Below are 10,781 nucleotides of genomic sequence, written 5' to 3' on the forward strand. Positions count from 1 at the left end.
GCACATCTATTTGTTCATTAATAAACAATTTTTCAAGGACTGGTGAATGCATATTATCTAGTCTACTCTCAGAGATGCCTCTGCAGAAGAATGCATGGACCCTTGATAATAACTTTGTGGCCCCCAGAGAGTCTAGAACCTGTAATGAGGAAGGAAGTCTCCAATTAGGACAATGGTCTACAAAGAATGATTTCACAGTTAGGAAAAACTAGAGCTGCCTTCACTTCTCAGTCAAGGTCTGTAATGCAAGCCGGCCCTTTTCCTTGGAAAAGAATAACCCTGTGCGTGTTGGGGTTCCAGAGCGAATCATCTCCCCTTTGCTGGACTTCACAGCAACTTTCTGTCCAGTGAAGTCAGTTTTCTGTCCAGTGGCTTCTGCCCAAATGGTCTGTATTTATCAGATGATGTGTTCATGTATCGCTTTCCAGCCTACAAAGCCCTCTTTGTTTTGCAAATCTCTCTTGTGCATTATCTCATCCAGGCTTGTCACAAGGTAGAAAGGTTATTTGTCCCAGATTTACTGGTCAGATATGCTGCTGTCACCTGTCATCACTGCTGGACAGATGATTTCAACACAGACATTACAAGTGGTCCAGCCTCTTCATAAGCCTGCAGTAAAGACGCTGCAGCTTGTGATCACTGGTGTCATGAGGACAAGGAATGGCATCTCCCTAACAGGACTCAAGAGCCTATGCCATCATCTGTGGTATTAAGCAGGTTTCAATTAGGATTTTAGGTGGATTTCTGCTTTGTTCTGCGGAAGTTTTAATCAAGGCAGAAAAACTCTGGCACTTCACTCTCCTCACAACAGTCAGTCACCAAAGCTTTGCAGTTTTCTTCCTGAAGCTTCCCCTCCCTCGGGCACATTTTTAGCAAAAAGATGCAATCCTAAGCTCTCCAGATGTTGCCTCTCAGATGTGCCTCAGCACGCATCTCAGAGCCATCTGGCCGCAGCAACAGCTGGACTGCTTCCAAGTGGAAGTGCTCACAGGTAAGGGGGTGTGAGGAGAAGAATGTGCACTCCTTAGTACATTGTCAGCTAAGTCGGTGATGCTGTTTGACCAGCTGTTGAAATGAGCTCTCAGCGAAGGCAGCTTTCAGAATCCTGCAGTCAGTTTTCCTGTCTGGGTGCCTGAGGGTTATTGTCCAGGGGCATGCGACCCTGTGTGGTAATTCTGAGGTGTTGGAAACCTTAAGAGGTGATGTGCACACCTGTAATCCCAGAAGGTTGTGAACATGGCTGGTTCTTCTCCCCCTCCCCACCCCCCGCAACAGTGAAGCGCATGTATCAGATCCTTCCCTGGCTCTGAAGCCCTTCATGATCAAATTCACCCCAAGACAGACAGACAGACAGACATGCACACACACACACACACACACACACACACACACACACACAGACACACACTTCCTCCCTTCCTTTACTCTCTTTATAGTCCAGATGTCTCAGCATAATGATGGATAACCGTAGGGAGAGATGACCGTTCAGCAGAAGAGACTAGCGGACTTATCTGACTTGCAGAAACTGTTCTTTGTGGATAGCACACCTCTGAGGGAGGCCGGGAACTTGGCAGCAGGCTTCAAGAAAGCAGCAGGAGGTAAAGGCAAGACTTGGGCGTGGAAAACTGAAACAGGAAGGAGATGTACAAGGGGAAGGAGACCTCCCAGAAACCCTTGGGGGATAAGTTAGCTTTAACCCAAGGGGGAGAGCTGAGAAGCATTTGACCTGACGCCAGTGTCTTTGTGGTCAACAGAGCACTGTGCTTTCTGGAAATGGACTCTGTGTGTATTTTCCATTACTGCGCGCTGTATCTTCAGGATGTTCCTTCCCACCCTTTCGTCAGATGCAAAGGCTCCCTCTAATGAGTCCTCGGCCCAGGCTCCCCTACTTCTGTGGTTACTTATGCTTGGCCAGGACGCTTTACATACACCTACTTATCTGCCAGTCCAAGCCAGTCTTTAAAAGCCCGTTCTAATGCCAGCTCATTGGTCGCCTTAGGCCAGGGGCATAGTTACATCTGAAGAGTGAGAGAGAGAGAGAGAGAGAGAGAGAGAGAGAGAGAAATATGTGTGTGTGCATGTGTGAGTATGAGTATGCATATGTATGTGTATATGTGTGTGTGTATGTGTGTGTATATATATATGTGTGTGAGTGTGTGTGTATGTGTGAGTATATGTGTATGTGTATATGTGTGTGAGTGTGTGTGTGTGTATGCGTGTAGGAGCATGGGGTGTGTGTGTGAATGTGTGTATGTGAGTGTACGTGTGTGTTGCATAGGCTAGACCTATGTGGAGTAGTAGTCTCTTTAAAGATTCAAGAACCAAGACAACTAAGTACATTTTGAACTGAATCTCTGTTTCCCCCAAACTATAAGATATATTCTAGAAATATTTGGTGTGGTGGTTTGGATAAGAATGGTCTCCACGGGTTCAGATATTTGCATGCTTAGTCACCAGGTGCCATTTGAAACAATTATACAAATCAGGAGATTCCTTGTTGCAGGAAGCATATCACTGGGGTATGGGCTTTGAGGTCTCAAAAGCCCATGTCAGACCCAGTCTCTCTCTCTCTCTCTCTCTCTCTCTCTCTCTCTCTCTCTCTCTCTCCCCTTTTGTGGGTCAGGATGTAGCTCCCAGTTACTTCTCCAGCACCATGCCTGTCTGCCACCATGCTCTCTGCTATGAATAGAATGGACTAAACCACTGAACTGTGAGCATGGGTCCAATTAAATGCTTAAAAAAACAAAACTAAGAGTTGGTCATAGTGTCTCTTCACAGCAATAGGACAGTTGGGGAAATATTAACCTGCATTAGATAACGGCTGATATTAAGAAGCTGCTAATTTAGTTTTTGCATAGTGATGTTACAGTTATATGGAAGGATGGCATTTTTTGTAGGTGCCTGATGAAGAGTCACCATGCCTGTGATAATTTAGCAAACATGTATACTTGTTCACCTGCATAGAATGTAACAGATGCTGGAACTGAGCGCTAGATGGTAGATTGGGAGGTTTTCCATGTTTTAAACTATTTTGTACAGGTAAGATCTTTCATAATCCAAATTATTTTTAAAAATATTTTATTTTTAATTATGTGTGCACACACAGGCGGGATGCAGGAGAGGGCATCAGATCTCCTGGATCTGGAGTCTCAGGTGATTGTACCCCAACCAAGATGGGTGCTGGGAACGGAACTGCATTCCTCTGGAGGAGAAGCTAGTGTTCTTGACCCCAGAGCCATCTTTCTAGCCACATGAGAAAAATCCTTAAAAGAAGTCAGAGCAGTGGTTCTCAGCGTGTGTGTTGCAATCCCTTTGGGCTTTCACAGGGGTTGCCCTAGACCATTGGAGAACACAGATATTTACCTCACAATTCATAACAGTAGCAAAATCACAGTTATGAAGTAGCAATAAAAATATTTTTATGGTTGGAGGTCACCAGGACGTGAGGAACTGTATTAAAGGGTCACAGTGCTAGGCAGGCTGAGGACCACTGCTGTCGAGCTGTAGCAGACTTCGGGGCCAGGCAGACTGAGGACTAGGGCAGACCAAGGGGCTTCCTTTGCCAGAGAACTGTTTCCAGCAGTACACAGGGGCCCTTGCCTGAGGCAAGGCTGAATTTTTTTTTTTTTAACCTTAAAAATAAGAAGGGAAAACAAGAGCCCTCATTCCAGAAGTTCATTTAACATTTGATAAAAGCTCACTCCATTCCAGTTACATTCACACATGGTAATTTACTTCATTCTCACAATAACTTCTGTTCCTGCTATTTCCATTTCATGGGCTAGAGGAAAATAAAGCCTCCAAGTTCAGTGGATACTCCCTTGTCAGGATCTTTTTAGACCACAGAACTAGCCTGTGGTAGCAGGGTAAGAATCCAGTTCTGCGGATGCCACACTCCAGGTCTGTCCATATCCGTGTTTCTCAATCTTCCCGATTCTTCATATTATACTTCATAACTGTAATTTTGCTACTGTTATGAATCATAATATAAATATATGATATGCAGGATATCTGATATCTGATCCCTGTGAAAGGGTCCTGTCCGGAACTCAAAGACCTTTCCAGTGCCCTTTCCTGCCAATTGGGCTCAAAGCCCTCAGGCCAGAGCTATAAATTTAAGGAGGGAGCATGAAGTAATGGGGACCCAGCCTGGGCCTGTTGGAGTTTATTTGGGGCGTGATATCTTGTGAAAATTGCCCTTCGGGCCTAACTAGAGGACCGTGTTGTTCCCTGGCTCCTTCACAGCATCCCTGAGCTCACAGGTTTGCTAAGCCGGAAGACTCCCTGCCTATCCACCGAGCCAGCATGCACCCACTGGGACCTCTCCGGTTGCACCAAGGGAGTCCTGTTTTGTGATTTGCAGAAGCAGTCTGGAAATCCATCTGCAGTCAGGAATCAGGTTCTCCTGGAAGAGGGATTTCTGAATCAGAGCAGAAGCAGACACCCGACCACATCAAGGCGGAACCGGCCAGATGCTGAGTTGCTGCGTTTGAGAATGGCTACTGATTAGCCAACCGCAGGGTGGGGCAGGCCGCTGGGCTTCTCAGTTAGGGCAGAGGAACGTGAGGCTGAAGGCTGAAGGCTGAAGGAAGCAAGGAAGGATCTGTGAACATCTGGGGATGCTTAATCAGGAGGAAATGGGGACCCCACACACAGTAGCACTTTTATGAGCTCTGATTACACTCTGGAGAAGACAGGAAAATAACAGAAGCTAATGCCCTGGTAACTAATGCCCTGGTAACTAATAATCTTCTGATGGTAAATCGTGCTGCTTTCTCGAACCTTCCCCTTCCACAGATCATGATGCTAAGCACATGGAAGCGGCTAGAAGGGAGCCGAGCAGGTGTCTTTGTATTGACTGCTTCCTAGTCACAGAGGATGGTTTGGGAACATGGGAGAAATATGACTCCAAACCAGAACTTGAATTGTGAGGCTAGGGAAGGGGAGGAGGGGAGGTTTGAGGAGGAAGGGAGCAAGTCTTGTCTCCCTTCCTATTCCTCCATTCACTTACTCAGTGTTAAAAACTAGTGCTCTGGACTGAGGTGCCTCTGGGCTCAAATCAAGCTTTGTCACTTGAGAGCCCTGTGAATCCTGAGAATTGTTTGTTGTCTATTGGCTTCTGTGTCTTCATGTGATCACATGATGAAAGAGATGCATGGTATAGAAATTTGTGTGTGTACACACACATGCGCAGCTCTGTGTTGTATGCATGTTTGTGTGCATGCATGTGTGTGTGTGTGTGTGTGTATGCCAGAAGTTACACCTTCAGGTATTTTTTTTCTCCACCCTTGTGAAGACAGGATCTCTCACCAAGCCTAGAGTTCATTGTTTTGCCTAGACTGGCTGCCAGCAAGCCCTGGGAAAGCACTCATCCCTGCTCCACCCCTAGAAACCCATAGGATCCAGGGTTAGAGACATTCGCCATCACCCTTGGCTTTTGCATGGTTACAAAGATTTGAACTCAGGTCTTTAGTCTTGTGCAGTAGATACTCTGCTCACTGAATCAATCCCCCAGGTGCACCATAAATATTCTGAGGAATAAAGTGCCCAGTCCAGTAATATAACAGTTCACTGGGCCTGACGAGTGATAGTTGATCATTCAACTCCACCTATTGTTGAGTCTTTCAATAAATGTGTCCTAGGCCACTTGCTTGAGGGTCCAGAGGTGGTGGGTTTAGAAAAACATAATTTTACTCCATACTTGTGAAATGAGACACTTTCCCAACTACATCTCCCTTTTTATTTCCTTCCTTCTCAGTTTCCCACTGACAGACCGTGGAACACATGCACAAGAGAAAGGGAGGCCTTTGGGCAGAGAGGAGATAATGCATGGCCTGTGTACTCGAGAATTCTCTGTGCCTGGTTCACAATAGACACTTGATAGTGGAATCAATAATTACTTCCAGGGGCCAAACACTCAGGAAAATGGAACCTTTATTTTTATTTTTCTGCTGTTTTGATTAAAAGAGAGTCACTCATTTGGAATTCCACGGCTGCGAGCTGGTGGTCCAAGGATAAGGTCTGTCCCAGCCACGTGTTTTATTTGGCCTGGACAGTATGTTAAAAATTAGAAAATTAACTCCATGTTGTTTCTGGCTTCCTTTGAAAACAGATCTAGCTGTCCTGGGCTGTCTTTCTCCACGGTAACAGGCAGAGGGAGCCAAGCAGAGATGGGAGCTCTAGGAGATTTTCCCACTGATGCCCCCAGGCACCCCAGCCCTGGGCAGCCTCTTCTCAGACTGCCAAGGAGCCACTGTTGCCATTGATGGCCTCATCCTGTGAGGTGAGTGGAGGTGAGGCCACTGGGGCCAGAAGGACCAGCGTTGCTCCTAGAGCATCCTCCTCACTGTTGTCTAGGCAACTGATCGACACTTCACTTTCTGCTCAGATACAATGGCCTGGTGTCAGTGCCACCAAGATCAGCCTTCCTTTCTGCCACCAACACTTCTGTATTAGTTAGGGTTTTACTGCTGTGAACAGACACTATGACCAAGGCAAGTCTTATAAAAAAAAAAAACAACAACATTTAATTGGGGCTGGCTTACAGGTTCAGAGGTTCAGTCCATTATCATCAAGGTGGGAGCATGGCAGTATCCAGGCAGGCATGGCGCAGGAGGAGCTGAGAGTTCTATGTCTTTATCCAAAGGCTGCTAGTGGAAGACTGACTTCCAGGCAACTAGGGTGAGGATCTTAAACCCACACCCACAGTGACACACCCATTCCAACCAGGTCACACCTATTCCAACAAGGCCACACCTTCAGATGGTGCCACTCCCTGGTCCAAGGATATACAAACCATCACACCTTCCAAGGAAAGTGACTGGGTGTGTAAAAGAGGGCAGCTTCCCTCTGGTTAGGAAACCACAAGATGGACCCTAAGTGTGAATTCTTCACATACTTCTCATGTGACAGGAAGGAGAGTGCTGATCTGGGCTCCTGTGATTCAGAGCCCAGGATGTTCCAAGTGAGAGCTTTGTCAGCACAGGGCATCATGGTTCCATATTTAACCTTTCTTTTTGACCTCGAATGTAACTTTCCTTTCTCCTTCTCTCCTTTTGAGGTTTGTTTTCTTTTCTAATTGTGTGTGTGCCCACTCATATGTCTATGTACATGAGTGCTGGTGTCCGCAGAGGTCAGAAGAGGCCCCTGTGGAGTCACCGGTGCTTGTAGGTCATTTGACAAAGGTTCTGTGAACCAAATTCTGGTCTTTGGCAACTGCTTAGGCCCTGCATGGCTGAGATGGCTCTCCAGCCCTTACTTTGTTTCAAGTGAGCTCCTACAAGGACACCTGATAGATAAAACTGGAACCTCTCTGGATACTCATTATGGATCCCCAAATGATCCAGACTGATAACCTCTGGCCTAGGCTACCATCTCCTTTTGTCATAAAGGATGGGACAGAGGCCCCAAGGGGGGAAGAGGCCTGCCTGTCTATACTCATGGTTGCATGCTAGACTAGTGTCAGGACAGACTTTACTCTGAGTCTGGTGCCAGACTGAAAGTAGCACTGTAGTCTGGACCCCTGGGTGTGACCCAGCCAGGCAGATGTGGCCCTCACTCTGCAGGGCTCTAGCTAGACTTGGCTGAGCAATAGCACTCTAGGAGCATTGCTCTGAGTTTCAGGTTTCCTGATGTGCCACGCTGGCATTCTGCTCCCTGAGGCATCGATCCTTCAGGTTGGCTGCCAGTTGTCTCTCCAACTGATGTTTTGTGTAGTCACCTCCTACTTTGTACTAGGCTTGGTCAGCATGGCCAGTAGAACATGGCAGAAGTGAAGGGTGTCAATTCTGAGATTTGACCATCCACTGTGGTTGGAAACTTCACTGCAGACAGCTCCATGGACAGCTGACAAGGCTGGGGCTGAAGTCCACGTATAGACAAGAGAGAGCACAGAGAGGTGGCCTGTAATGCCAGGCATGTTCTTTGCATTGCAACATCGGAGAGCTCAACAGAAACTGCCTGAGAGACCCTGAGCCAGAATGAACCATAGTAATCTAGTTTAGCTACTCCCAGATGCTAAGACTGCACTTTTAAGCTGCTCAGTCCTCGGGTGATTTGTTATACATCCATAGAGAACTAATATAGTCTCATAGCAGCAGAGACCTAAATACCTCAACTTTAGCAGCACTTGAGGGTAGACACTGAAGTCAGTTTAACACTAGACTGCATGGCTTAGTCATAGCACATCTATTTGTTACAGTTCTGGAGGCTGGGAAATCCAAGGTTAAGGCACTGGCAGATTTTGTATCTGCTGAAGACTCATTCCCTGCTTCAAAGAGACCAACTAGCCTTATGTTCCTCACACAGCAGTAAGGAAGTACGTTCTACTGGGAGTATTCCAAGGATACTAATCTGATTCACAGAGGCTTAACCTTTGCTACAGTTTGTGCATGGTTTAATCTTCAGGATTCATGTTGAAGTTTGCTTGTCCGTGTAACGGCATTGCGAGGTAGGGTCTGAGTGAAGGTTAGTGTCTTTGCCGTAGGACTGGATTAGTTCTCATAGACAGGGATTCGTTCTTACGAGACCGGATTGTTATAGTTCAGGAAAGTTCATTGTCCCCCTCCCCTCCACTTTTTTGTGCAATTGCTTCCTTCTATGCCTTTATATCTTGAATGAGGCAGAGTTGGGTCCCATCAGAGGCTGGTCTGTGCTTCCACACTTCCAGGTCTGTGAGGGAAAGTATTGTCCTTTCTATAGGCAATGTCTCAGATGTTCTGTTACAGCAACAGACGCACACAGCACACATGACCTCATATAAATCTAGTTAGAAACCAAATGCCCTTGACACCGTCACACTAGGAGAGAGAGGTCAGTGAGGTCACAGGGGACACACAGGCATTAGGTCCATGACAAGCATCCATTAGAAAAATTCAAAGTCCGGGCAAAGCATCGTAAATGCTTAACTTCCTATAACTAAAATGTGAAAAATAAAAAGCAAGAATTAACCTGTTACTTGCCATATACCCATATTACTGAACTTTTTTTTTCCTTTCTTAAAAGAAACAATATGAAACTAAAGATAGAGTTTTTAAAATTGAGATGTAACTCACACACCAGGAAACTCACTATCCTGAAGTGTTCAATTTAGTGGTTTGTGGTGTATTTACTATGTTGCACAATCATTACCACTAACTATAGAACATTTTTATCCTTCCAAAGAGAAACGCCACACTCCCCCCGCCCCCCCTCTCATTCTCTGTCAACCGAGAATCTGCCTTCTGTCTCTACGAATGGGTTTATTCTGGAGATTTCATTTTGGTGTAATCATACAGTTTGTGGTCTTCTGTGGCTAGCTTCTTTCGCTCAGCGTGTTTACAGCATCTCTCTATGACTCAGGACGCTACTACTTTTTCTGCTGAGTCACATGTTGATGTGGGGCTATACATAGTCTTCTTTTCCACTCATGAGTTGGTGGGCATTGGTAGTGTCTTCACCTCAGAGCTGTTGCGAATGCTGCTGTAGGAATTGTGGGCATATCTCTGCATGCATGTGTGGTTTCTTCCATTCACTTCCATAAATACCTAGGAGTGGAACAGTGGCATCAGACCATAATTCTAGGTTCAACTTCCCAAGGAATTGCCAAGCCATTTTCTACAGTAGCTCAGCATTTTGCATTCATGATGGATATTTTCACTCTATTAAATATCTAACAACTGGACCAAAATGAAATATCAAAGTATGTAAAAAAAAAAAAAAAACTTGGAGAATATCCCCTTATTATATTCAAGTCTCTGCCTTTTGTCCTTGTCCACTGTGAGGTTTGCCCTTGAAAGCTCTGGTCTAGTGGGGTGTTGAGTCCACCAGTTGTACTCTGATATCCGATTTCTCTCTTAGAGCTGAACCCTGCCTCTAAGCTGAGCACTTCACTGCCCAAAACAAAGATGGCGTTTCTCCACATCCTGCTAAGTTATTATGGCCATTGACTAAGTTGTGGTAGATGGGGTAGTAGAAATCTTGACATGGCTTTCAAAAAATGATCTCAAAGGGAGGAAACCTGATCCTATTTTTCTCCTCTGTCTCCTGCTGGCTGGAATGTAAGTGCAATGATTGAGCTCAAGCTGCCATGATGGGTGTAATTGTAGATTACAAAATAAGGAAGACAAAGCAAGAAAATGGAAGCTATTTGGAAATTTTTTTTTCCATTTTTTATTAGGTATTTAGCTCATTTACATTTTCAATGCTATACCACAAGTCCCCCATCCCCATCCCCCCCACTCCCCTACCCACCCACTCCCCCTTTTTGGCCCTGGCGTTCCCCTGTACTGGGGCATATAAAGTTTGCAAGTCCAGTGGGCCTCTCTTTCAAGTTATGGCCTATTAGGCCATCTTTTGATACATATTCAGCTAGAGACAAGAGCTCCGGGGTACTGGTTAGTTCATATTGTTGTTCACCTATAGAGTTGCAGTTCCCTTTAGTTCCTTGGGTGATTTCTCTAGCTCCTTCATTGGGGACCCTGTGATCCATTCAATAGCTGACTGTGAGCATCCACTTCTGTGTTTGCTAGGCCCCGGCACAGTCTCACAAGAGACAGCTATATCTGGGTCCTTTCAGAAAAATCTTGCTAGTGTATGTAATGGTGTCAGCATTTGGAAGCTGATCATGGGATGGATCTCTGGATATGGCAATCACTAGATGGTCCATCCTTTCGTCACAGCTCCAAATTTTGTCTCTGTGACTCCTTCCATGGGTGTTTTGTTCCCAATCCTAAGAAGGGGCAAAGTGTCCACACTTTGGTCTTCTTTCTCTTGAGTTTAATGCGTTTAGCAAATTGTATCTT

General features: G+C 45.7%; 1 long non-coding RNA gene across 1 annotated transcript in view; it reads left to right on the forward strand.

The window, feature by feature from the left end:
- The first annotated feature begins 532 nt into the window (after nt 1-532).
- The window catches only part of LOC110291972, a 28,370-nt gene continuing 18,121 nt past the window's right edge, over nt 533-10,781 (forward strand). Inside the window, exons 1-2 of the long non-coding RNA XR_002377623.1 lie at nt 533-991; nt 6,113-6,283. This is a non-coding gene — a long non-coding RNA (uncharacterized LOC110291972). The remainder of the gene's footprint in view (nt 992-6,112; nt 6,284-10,781) is intronic.

The sequence above is a fragment of the Mus caroli genome, chromosome 3, assembly GCF_900094665.2.
Source record: "Mus caroli chromosome 3, CAROLI_EIJ_v1.1, whole genome shotgun sequence".
NCBI lineage: Eukaryota > Metazoa > Chordata > Mammalia > Rodentia > Muridae > Mus > Mus caroli.